Below are 9,557 nucleotides of genomic sequence, written 5' to 3' on the forward strand. Positions count from 1 at the left end.
TTTACAGAGGCCAGTACATAAAGGAAGGCTTTCTCATGAAATGTATTTAGCAAGCGTCTATGACAAATCAGGACAGGTCGTTTCACTGAGCAGCCATTACGAACACAGGCTGTAAAAACAGTGATCACTAAGGTCATTACAGAAAACACCAGAGTGATACCTATCAGGATTATTTGTGAGGATAACATTGAGGAGAGTAGCCTTTTCTGGGTGTTTGGAGTCATACCTTGTGGGATTGGTAATAGTCTGAGAAAGATTTATGGAGTCCCATTGCTTTAGGACTTGGTCAGGTGGTTAAGCATGTCCCAGTTTAGGTCACCTAGCAGGACAAATTCAGACTTAGTGTAAGGGGCTAGGAGAGAGCTTAGGGCAGGTATGGTACAGGCCGGTGCTGATTGGGGACAATAGCACCTAGCAACAGTCAACAAAGAGCTATTTGAAAGTGTAATGCTTAAAACCAGCCAATCAAATTGTTTGGGGACAGACTTGGTGGAGACAACCGAGCACTGAAGGTGATCCTTGGTAAAGATTGCCACTCCCCCACCTTTGGAAGATCTGTCTTGCCGAAAAAAGTTATAACCAGAAACGTTAACATCAGTATTCAAAACACTCTTCCTTATCCACGTCTCAGTAATGACCAACACATCTGGATTGGAGCTGTGAACCCACACTTTCAATTGATCCATTTTAGGTAATAAGCTTCTAGTGTTTAAGTGCAGAAAACCCAGGCTTTTACGAGAGCAGAAATCAGTGAAGCAGATATCAAAGTCAGAATTGGGGCTAGCAACAGTAGATGGGCCAGGGTGTACATGCACATTTGCAGATATCATCAACAGTAATACAATCAGGGCACGGCAGAGGACAGGGAGAGCTCTTCAGTGTTGATTTATGACATTTGAATGTACATTAGATGGCAACAAGATCATATTGTACAGCAATTTCATCAGGTAACACGAATACAAAGCTGGTGAGAGGTGGTTAGAATAGGACGGGAGGCCAAAAGTTTGTGTAATCAATAGAGAGTCAGAGTTCCGAATGTGGGAACAAACATAGTCTGTCCCACGGTTGGGTAAAGAAAGTTCGTAGTCAACAAAGCATGCAGGAGTCATGAGGCAAAATGCACAAGAAAAAAATAAAATATATAATGACTTGGGACTAGCCATTGTAAGTTCAGAGTCACTCGCCCCAACAGTGCGTGTGTGCTGGAGGCGAGCGAAAGCTCGGGAGAGGGGGGGGGGGGGGGGGGGGGGTGTGGGGGGGGTACCTGTACCAGACAAGGGGAGACAGGCCAGGGTAGATGGTGAACAGAACAGGGTTAGGGGTTAGGGAAAGTAGGATTTTGAATGGGAGTAAATTGTTTGGTCCCGACAAAGATCGTAATACAAACGTGTGTGTGTGAGAGTGAGTGTCTGTGTGTGTGCATTTACCTTCTGTGTGTGCAATAACCTACTGCAATGTCTGTCAATCAGGCTAATTAATCCTGTGACACAGACCGACAGCAGACTGACCCAAGACCCCTGATGAGCAGGTGATGGAGAGAGTTGGCGCAGATCCTGAAAGGTAGTCATTAATATTTCATTTATGTTGTTTTAACTCTCCTTAAAGTGCACCGTGAACAGGCTCCACATGGAGTAGGGCGAAAGTTGCCCCTAGATGCTGATCTTGGGTCAGTTTAGCATTTTCCCCACAAATGGTTAAGGTTAGGATTGGTGAGGGGAAGCTGATCCTAGATCTGTACCTAGGGATAGAGCGGCCCTCACTAGGCAGCACACGTGATCCCTAGGCTGTCAGACTGTCTAGCTGATAGGTTTGGTTTTCATTTCCAACAGCATGTGTTAGATGGGAAAGGCTGTTAAAATAACACCAATTAGCACTAAATGGTTCATAATTAGTTAATGACAATTTTTTAAAGTCTATTACATTTATTAATCACCTCTTAGGTAAATTAAAAGAAGTTCCCAGCTAACAACAAACATTCCCATAACTTTAGAGAACGTTCTATTAAGAGTCATATTGGACAGTGGAGATATCCCTTATATTCTGAGAAAATGGCAACCATTTTTTCAGTGTACATGTTTGGTGGGACGTTGATGGAATATTCTACTAACCCTCAGAAAACTGGACACAATGTTCTTCCAACGTCCCATGAAACGTGTCTAGAACATGAATATCTTATTCTGAGAACATGGCAACCATGCTCTGTGTATGTTTGGTGTAATGTTAACCCTTTGACACGTACAATCACGTATTTGTGATCGTTGTTGAGTGGTCCCTGCAGCGTACAATCTCAAATACGTGATTGGAACAGTAGCAACAGAACGTATGACGCAACAAACGCGTCTAAACATCATTGTTGTTTAAACAGCATCTAAATCTTTTTTTGTACTGATGGAAAATAAAGGTCTTAAACTTTATTCCTCAATTTGACCGTTTATTGTAAAAGATAAATGCAAACTTCATCATCCAAGCATCACACGGAACACATCCAAAGCCAAACTCATTCCATAAACCAGTCTAAATATCAGGTTGCGCTGACAAAAAACAAAATATAAGTTAGCGACCTAACAGCTAGACTAGTTTACAATGTACCACATCTCTGGTGAGTACAAGAGACTAATGTATTGTTGTTAGAAAATAAATGCGTGTCAGCTAAGCTAACAGCAGCTACATTCTTTATAATGGCAGCCATGTTTGTTTACGTTTGACAAGCGAAAACTCCCAAATCCAGAATGCCATCATAAGACGCAAATAAACAAAGTCAACGATGGCTACGCTCATTGCCTGAAAAATATGGGGGAAGGTATGGTAGGGGGATATGATGCAGGAAATACTAATATAATGGGGGATTTATCAATAAATGGGGGAAAACACAAGAGAAGGTTATACGTTAAAAACAAATAAACCCCTGGAAAGGGGGTCTGAGCTGGCAACCCTGAGGTACCAAAGTTACAATCTGATGTCGCGTTCAAGACAACTGGCAATTTGGGAGAAACTATTTTAACGGTCATCCAACTCTGATTTCCAACTCGGGAACTCAGGCCTCTTTCTAGAGCTCCGACTTTCCGACCTGAAGATCATTGGCGTCATGATTCAGAATGCATGATTTGTCACCAGTACTTGAAAACATGAAACGACAACATGATATAAAGAAAATACGCCACTTACTTTGATAGTAATGAACACATGTCCAACGTCCAATTTGTAAGACAAACAACTATGAAGGCAATGCGGGAGCCAGCCAGAAAATGTGCTGTGGGAAAACGTTTGTGCAAGGCCTGTTCTGACTAGAGATGCACAATGTCTTCATACTTGATCTGAGAAAACACTAGGGAAGTGCTTGGGCTCACTTGAAGAGAGAAGTTTGTCCGCTCAGTAAAACCTCAAACATAAATTGTCCGCAAGAGTGAAATGGGCTACTTCGTATGCAAATTAACAAGGAGGTGGAACACACCTCAATTCAAACTGTTGTTAGAAAATAAAACTTGTTGGAAAATAATTTGAAATTGACAAGTTGAAACATGGACTATTGATAATTAGCAGTCAGCGTGCCTTGGTTTGAGGGCAGCGTGGGTAACTATCCTGTTGCGTAACAATCACATTTAGGCCTATGTTTTGTGTTAACCCTCCCAAGTCCTGCATCGGTGCAAATGTCATTGATTGTGTTTAAACGTTGTTGGTTGTGTTTAAACGTCATTGGTTGTACTGCAATTCATTAGAGCTGGAGAACTATATTTATTTTCATGGATCAGCTCCTTAGTCTAATAGTGGCAGCAGCAGCACATGTATTACTGTATGTGGGTCAGTCAAACAGTGTGAATCACTGTGCTGCTTTCTCTTGTAGCTGGAGGTAAACTGACAGCAAAATCAAACACATTGTTCAGAACATGACTCATCACGTCTGCAGAACCTGGGAAGTAGAGCAAAGATCACACTTCTGATGTTAGCCGCTTTTCTCTGCCTGCCTGCCAGCTAAGGTCCTTACTTTCTCTCTGTAATTCAATGTTTGTTTCGTGTGTGTGTGTGTGTGTGTGTGTGTGTGTGTGTGTGTGTGTGTGTGTGTGTGTGTGTGTGTGTGTGTGTGTGTGTATGTGTGTGTGTGTGTGTGTGTGTGTGTGTGTGTGTGTGCGGGTGACTCCCTGGGGACATACGAAAACAGAGAGGAAGTTGTGATCTCTCAACTTTGTTGGCGTGAGAGGCAGGGGGAGGAGCTTGGTGTGTGTGTGTAAACCATAGAGGAAGAGGCGAAGAGAGTGGTTTCACTGCTAAAATCTGTCTAAAATAAGGCCAATGCGTTTCTATGAGCTTATTTGAACCTAAACTTGTCACCTGCCGCCCGCCTTCGGGACAACGACTCCCATTGTTAGGGCGGAGACGTGCATCTTGTCATTATATACAGATCTCTGGTGTAAATGGGAAGGTGCACACAGAGGAGCGCTGGAGATGAGACCAATAATACAACATGAGATTAACTACAATGACCATAATCCATTGCGCCTGTTCTTTTCCGGCTCAGACAGAGATGGATCCACTTTTACGCCTGCTACGTTAGGTTGGATACACACAGACTGCATACGCCGCCACATGAGAGAGGAATGTACACAGCACAAAAACGAGAGAGCGGGATAGAGACAGTTCGTGAAAGTATCTACTTTGAAAACTTGTAAAATGATTGTCAGACAGCTCTGCAGCATACTTAGGCAGGCTAGCCTAGCTAAATAGGAGAACTAAAGACAGTACAGTATGGGGAGAACAGAGATAACGTTAGATGGTGGTCTGGCTGGCTGGCTGGCTGGTACTGCCTGAGCAGAGATGAGATGATGACTTTAAGGAATTAAATATTACAAATTGATAGAATATTTTAAATGTTTTGGCAATTGAATGTTCACAATTGTTGTCTTTGGAATATCCATTAAAAAGCTCTAATCATTTTAATGTAAATATTTCAGAATGTATTTCATGTTGAAAAAAATCATCAAAACCGAAATTGAAAAAAACATGATATCTTTTTAAATAATCGAACGAAAACAGAACCGACCTCAAAAATCAATAATCGCTCAGCACTACCACTGGCATTCTTCTCGCTCCCTCCCTCCCTCCTCTCCTGGCCCTGTCTATCCCTTTAAACTCAACACAGTGCTCTTTTGACTCACAAACCCCAGCACAAATAAGGCTGTGCGCAATATGCATCTATGGCAGAGAGGAAAATCTCAGAGGAGAATTAGTTCTAATCCAGCCAACACAGCATGCTAGGCATCATTGGAATAAAACACATGACAATGCTCTCTCCATTCTACTCTCTCTGCATTGACACCCAGCACATCCAAATACAAAAAGGTTCGACAGATTCCAGCCATTCAGCAGCTTTTTATCTGCGTTCCATCTGAACATGGATTGACCGACGGGGCCTGAAAAGTCAGGGTGTGACAAAAGGCTTTTCAGGCTGACTTTCTATGAGGTCACTGTGGCCCTTTTTCTGAATACAACCACTCTGCGAGCGAGGCGACAAAAAAAGTTGTCTGGTACCTCCGTGTTTCCATACTGTAGGCAGCATTCTGCTTCAACTATATAAATGCTAGGCTGTAGCGTCTTACTAAATCTTGCCTATAGAGAGGAAAGAGACGTTTCACTTCCTGTATTGTCATAGTTAAGCCTATAAGTACGGTGATTTACTTGGTTGAATGCATCGACTGTAAGTTGCTCTGGATAAGAGTGTGCTAATAATAGTCCTAATAGTCTGCTAGCTAAATGATTCAAATGTAAACGTAAAATGTGATCTTATCTCCAAGGTTATGCAGTAGCACACCATTCTGTATGGAAATGTTCTTGTGGGGCCAGTGTATCACATTCATGTTGTATCACTTCTGCATTTCCAACTTCTCTTTCTCCCTCCCCTATTCGGTTAAATACATAGAGATCCTATCTAACTCCTAATTCTATGGTTAAATATTCCTGAAACGTGCCTGAAGCTAGCCAGTGACTTCATTCAGCAGGGGGAGTAGCATTACATAACAGACAGACAGGCCTGTGACCACCCCACAGCTCTGCTCTATGTTTTTAATCATTCCAAGGAACTCAGGGAACTCTCTGGAGGCGCTCTACTATGAAAAACTCCCTCATTTGAGCCTAAGAAAACACGGAAATTCAACCAATTAGAGGCCAAGTCACAGTGAACCAAAACCTCCTCGATGTGAGTGTGTGTTTTTCATTTGATTTCAAACTGCAAATAGGATTGAATTATATTGTAGATGGCATCTGCCATGGTCACATTACCTGTGATTGAAGAGATTGATCTCTACCGCATAAAAACGGTCCCTCAAATAAACAAATGCAATACATGAATAACATTCACAAAGTACATTTTGTGGTGAAAAAAATATGCTCGAAAGGAAGTTAGTTCTTATCAATCACAACATTCATTTCTGATTAGCTGTTTACTGGAGGATGGCAGGGTCGAGATTTTGGGAAACCCCTTATTAGACAGTAACCACATCCATATCACTTCTAAAGTTTGGTGCTTTCTGCTTTACATGTTGTGCTGAATACTGAACAGGGCAACTAACTACCCTTTTTTGATTCCACAACTTTATTTCTTACTGTGCCTCTCATAACCCATCTCTCACACTGAAAACATTGTGCAGGGAAGCACTTGGCAGGCAGACCCAGGTCCCGGCTGCCAAAGAAAACACAGACAGGCTGCCGTCTAATGGATAGAGAGAATGAGAGCGCAAGGGAGGGAGGGGAGAGAGAGGGAGAACGAGTGAGAGAGAGAGACAGAGAGTGAATGAGAGAGAGAGAGAGCTACACATAAGTGGACCCGAGTAGAAAAGTGATGATGTCATCAGAAAGTGACGTTATTGTAAAGCGGGGCGTAGGGTTGGCTGCTCTTCACATAGCCAGCCCACTGTAGGGGAGGACTAGCTGTGTGCTTAATCTACTCCAGCTCCTCTCTGTTGCAAAAAAACACATTCTTACAGGCCGAATTACATAACGTCAGATGGTCCCCCATGTAGTCCTGCCTCCCAACATGTGCTGTCTGCTTGCACATAGTGAGGTAGTGCATTGGTTTCATACCAGACTCGTTCGTAACAACTCATCCTGTGCTGTGCACTCTACTCTTACCTATATCTTTACCTATCATATTCGAAGGCCGTGCTCCCCTATTTCATATATTGCACTACTTTTGACCAGGGCTATAGGGCCCTGGTCAAAAGTAGTTCACTGTATAGGGAATAGGGTGCCATATGGGATGCAAACTCAAACAAAAACATTATGCACTGATAACATGGAAAAGCTGTTTGATTGGCTCTGAGGGTTTAAAGGGGACCAATGCGTCATCCCCTATAATGAGCATGTGTATCAGAGGGAGTGAACCTGCTGATCTGTGCGCAAGAGAAAGGCAGAAGTAACAGGCTATTTGCAAGAGGAATAAGAACACCACGATCCTCTAATAATTGATATCCCTCAGTGTGTCTATAGCTCATTATGCCTATTGGCTCATTCCCAGAGAAAGCCACAAGGTTTTCTGTCGTCAGTCATATTACCGGGAGGCAAGGCCCTCATCATAAGTGACAGACCATCACAGACTGAAAGCCAAATGAGCACCACTACCTGGATGTTTCTGGATCCGTTTTCCATAAAGGGACAGTGTGTTATCTTGTTACCATGCAAACCAGCACAAACATACCATAAAGTGACAACAAACGTACTGACCATTGACTCGTACGGGTGCCAATGTCCCAGAAGTATGACACACGACCCTCCAGTGTCTTTGCGCCTATGAAACCTGACCACGGGGGGACAATGACCTTGTATTCTGTAAACTAGTGTACACACACACACACACACACACACACACACACACACACACACACACACACACACACACACACACACACACACACACACACACACACACACACACACACACACACACACACACACACACACACACACACACACACGTGCAGACGGAGCCATGTGCACCTATCACAAAGTGCTAAAAGGAGGGTGTGTGCATCTGAATCATCAACCATCATATCGACGTCCTTGTAAATGTGCAGCCAGGGCTGAATGAATATCAGCAAATATGCTCAGGAAAATGTGATATGGTGTATAATCACTTCGATCTAGAATCGAAACGCTGCACATGCCCTTGGTGGCCTAGTACTATAATAAGACTATAAACGGCTCCACCATCAAATCTAAACCCTTGACATCTTTTAATAAAAAAAAGGATGTGCTGAATATAATATATATTGCTATAATAGGACTTCGTCCCCCTTTGTTTATTTCTCTGCGTCGATATCAGACAGACAATGGATTGCTCTTATAGGCTACTGTATAAAGTATCACATCCAATATGGCTGCCTACCCTCTGGAATCTGTTGTTTTGCAACATAAAAAGGACACAACTAGAAGTGAAACAATGCAACTGAGTGCATCATTCTTCACAAATATGACAAACATGGCATAGAGCAAAAGGGAAATTGTTAAATGTATTCATGCATTAATGAATGTTGGGCTGGTGGAGAAGGTGTTTGATGTTAGGAAATGATTATAAAACAAATAGAATATAATAAATATGAAACGTAATAACATTCTCATCAACAACAGCATTGCAAAACATTAAGTGTGTCTTAAAATGCATTTACTGTACGTTATTTACAAGAAAAGCTTTCAACAGTAGAGTATTTGCAAGAAAATCTTCCAACATAATACTATATTTATACATGGGATCAATTGAGATGAAACAGTTCTGTGGACAACAATATTATATAGATGAGCCATTTGATATTGGACGAAATAAACATCCTGCCCATGATAAGTGATACAAAAATGTGACACCATGTTAAAAAAACAACATAAAATGATAATCTGGAAGCTCACCAAATAAAAAATAACTTTTAACATGAAAAATATATATTACAGGTTCCATTTGATTAAAAACATTACTGCAGTTAGATTACATTATTAGAATGCTATGCACTGAAAGGATTTTGATTGAACATTAACACATACATCGACATAAAGCGATGTATACCCGATATGGATAGTATAGAGAGAGCTCTTACCCGTTCTCTGACTCTATTTTGCGCATTATTATTTATATTCCATTTCGGATGAATAGGTGCGTGTCTTTCAAGCACAAATCTCGACCTCCTTTCCATGTGCTCGCAGCCACGCGCTCCATGAAGGGCTGCATACAGTCAGATACAGTGGGTGACGTCACGATAAGTCAGCTCGAGCCACAGAGGAGCTGCAAAGTCTAGAGATGATGATAATATCACGTCCACATCGGCGTATCGACGTGCAGCACGCATGATTTATTGGGCTCGTGCTATAAATAAGGCAGATGCTGTCGGTGTAATTCATATTTATGCAAATGCGTGCAATAATAAATAGCCACTACATACTGCCAATACTTGCAGCCTGATGGTAATGTGGATGTACCATTCAGCACTTGTCATGTGTCTTGTCTATTTATTCAAATTAGTATTATTGGGAGTGGCAGGTGGGCTTCTCCATTACAACCTGATGAAAAGGCAACAGTTTTATGC

The 9,557-nt window shown here is 42.0% G+C and overlaps 1 long non-coding RNA gene across 3 annotated transcripts in view; it reads right to left on the reverse strand.

The window, feature by feature from the left end:
* Positions 1 to 9,320, reverse strand: part of LOC129859366 (uncharacterized) — a 43,323-nt gene extending 34,003 nt beyond the window's left edge. The window contains exon 1 of one of the 3 annotated variants that reach the window (XR_008760155.1): positions 9,072 to 9,320. This is a non-coding gene — a long non-coding RNA (uncharacterized LOC129859366). The remainder of the gene's footprint in view (positions 1 to 9,071) is intronic. The other 2 variants (XR_008760153.1, XR_008760154.1) reach the window with 2 other exon arrangements.
* Positions 9,321 to 9,557: the final 237 nt, after the last annotated feature.

Source organism: Salvelinus fontinalis, chromosome 7 (genome assembly GCF_029448725.1).
Source record: "Salvelinus fontinalis isolate EN_2023a chromosome 7, ASM2944872v1, whole genome shotgun sequence".
Lineage (NCBI taxonomy): Eukaryota > Metazoa > Chordata > Actinopteri > Salmoniformes > Salmonidae > Salvelinus > Salvelinus fontinalis.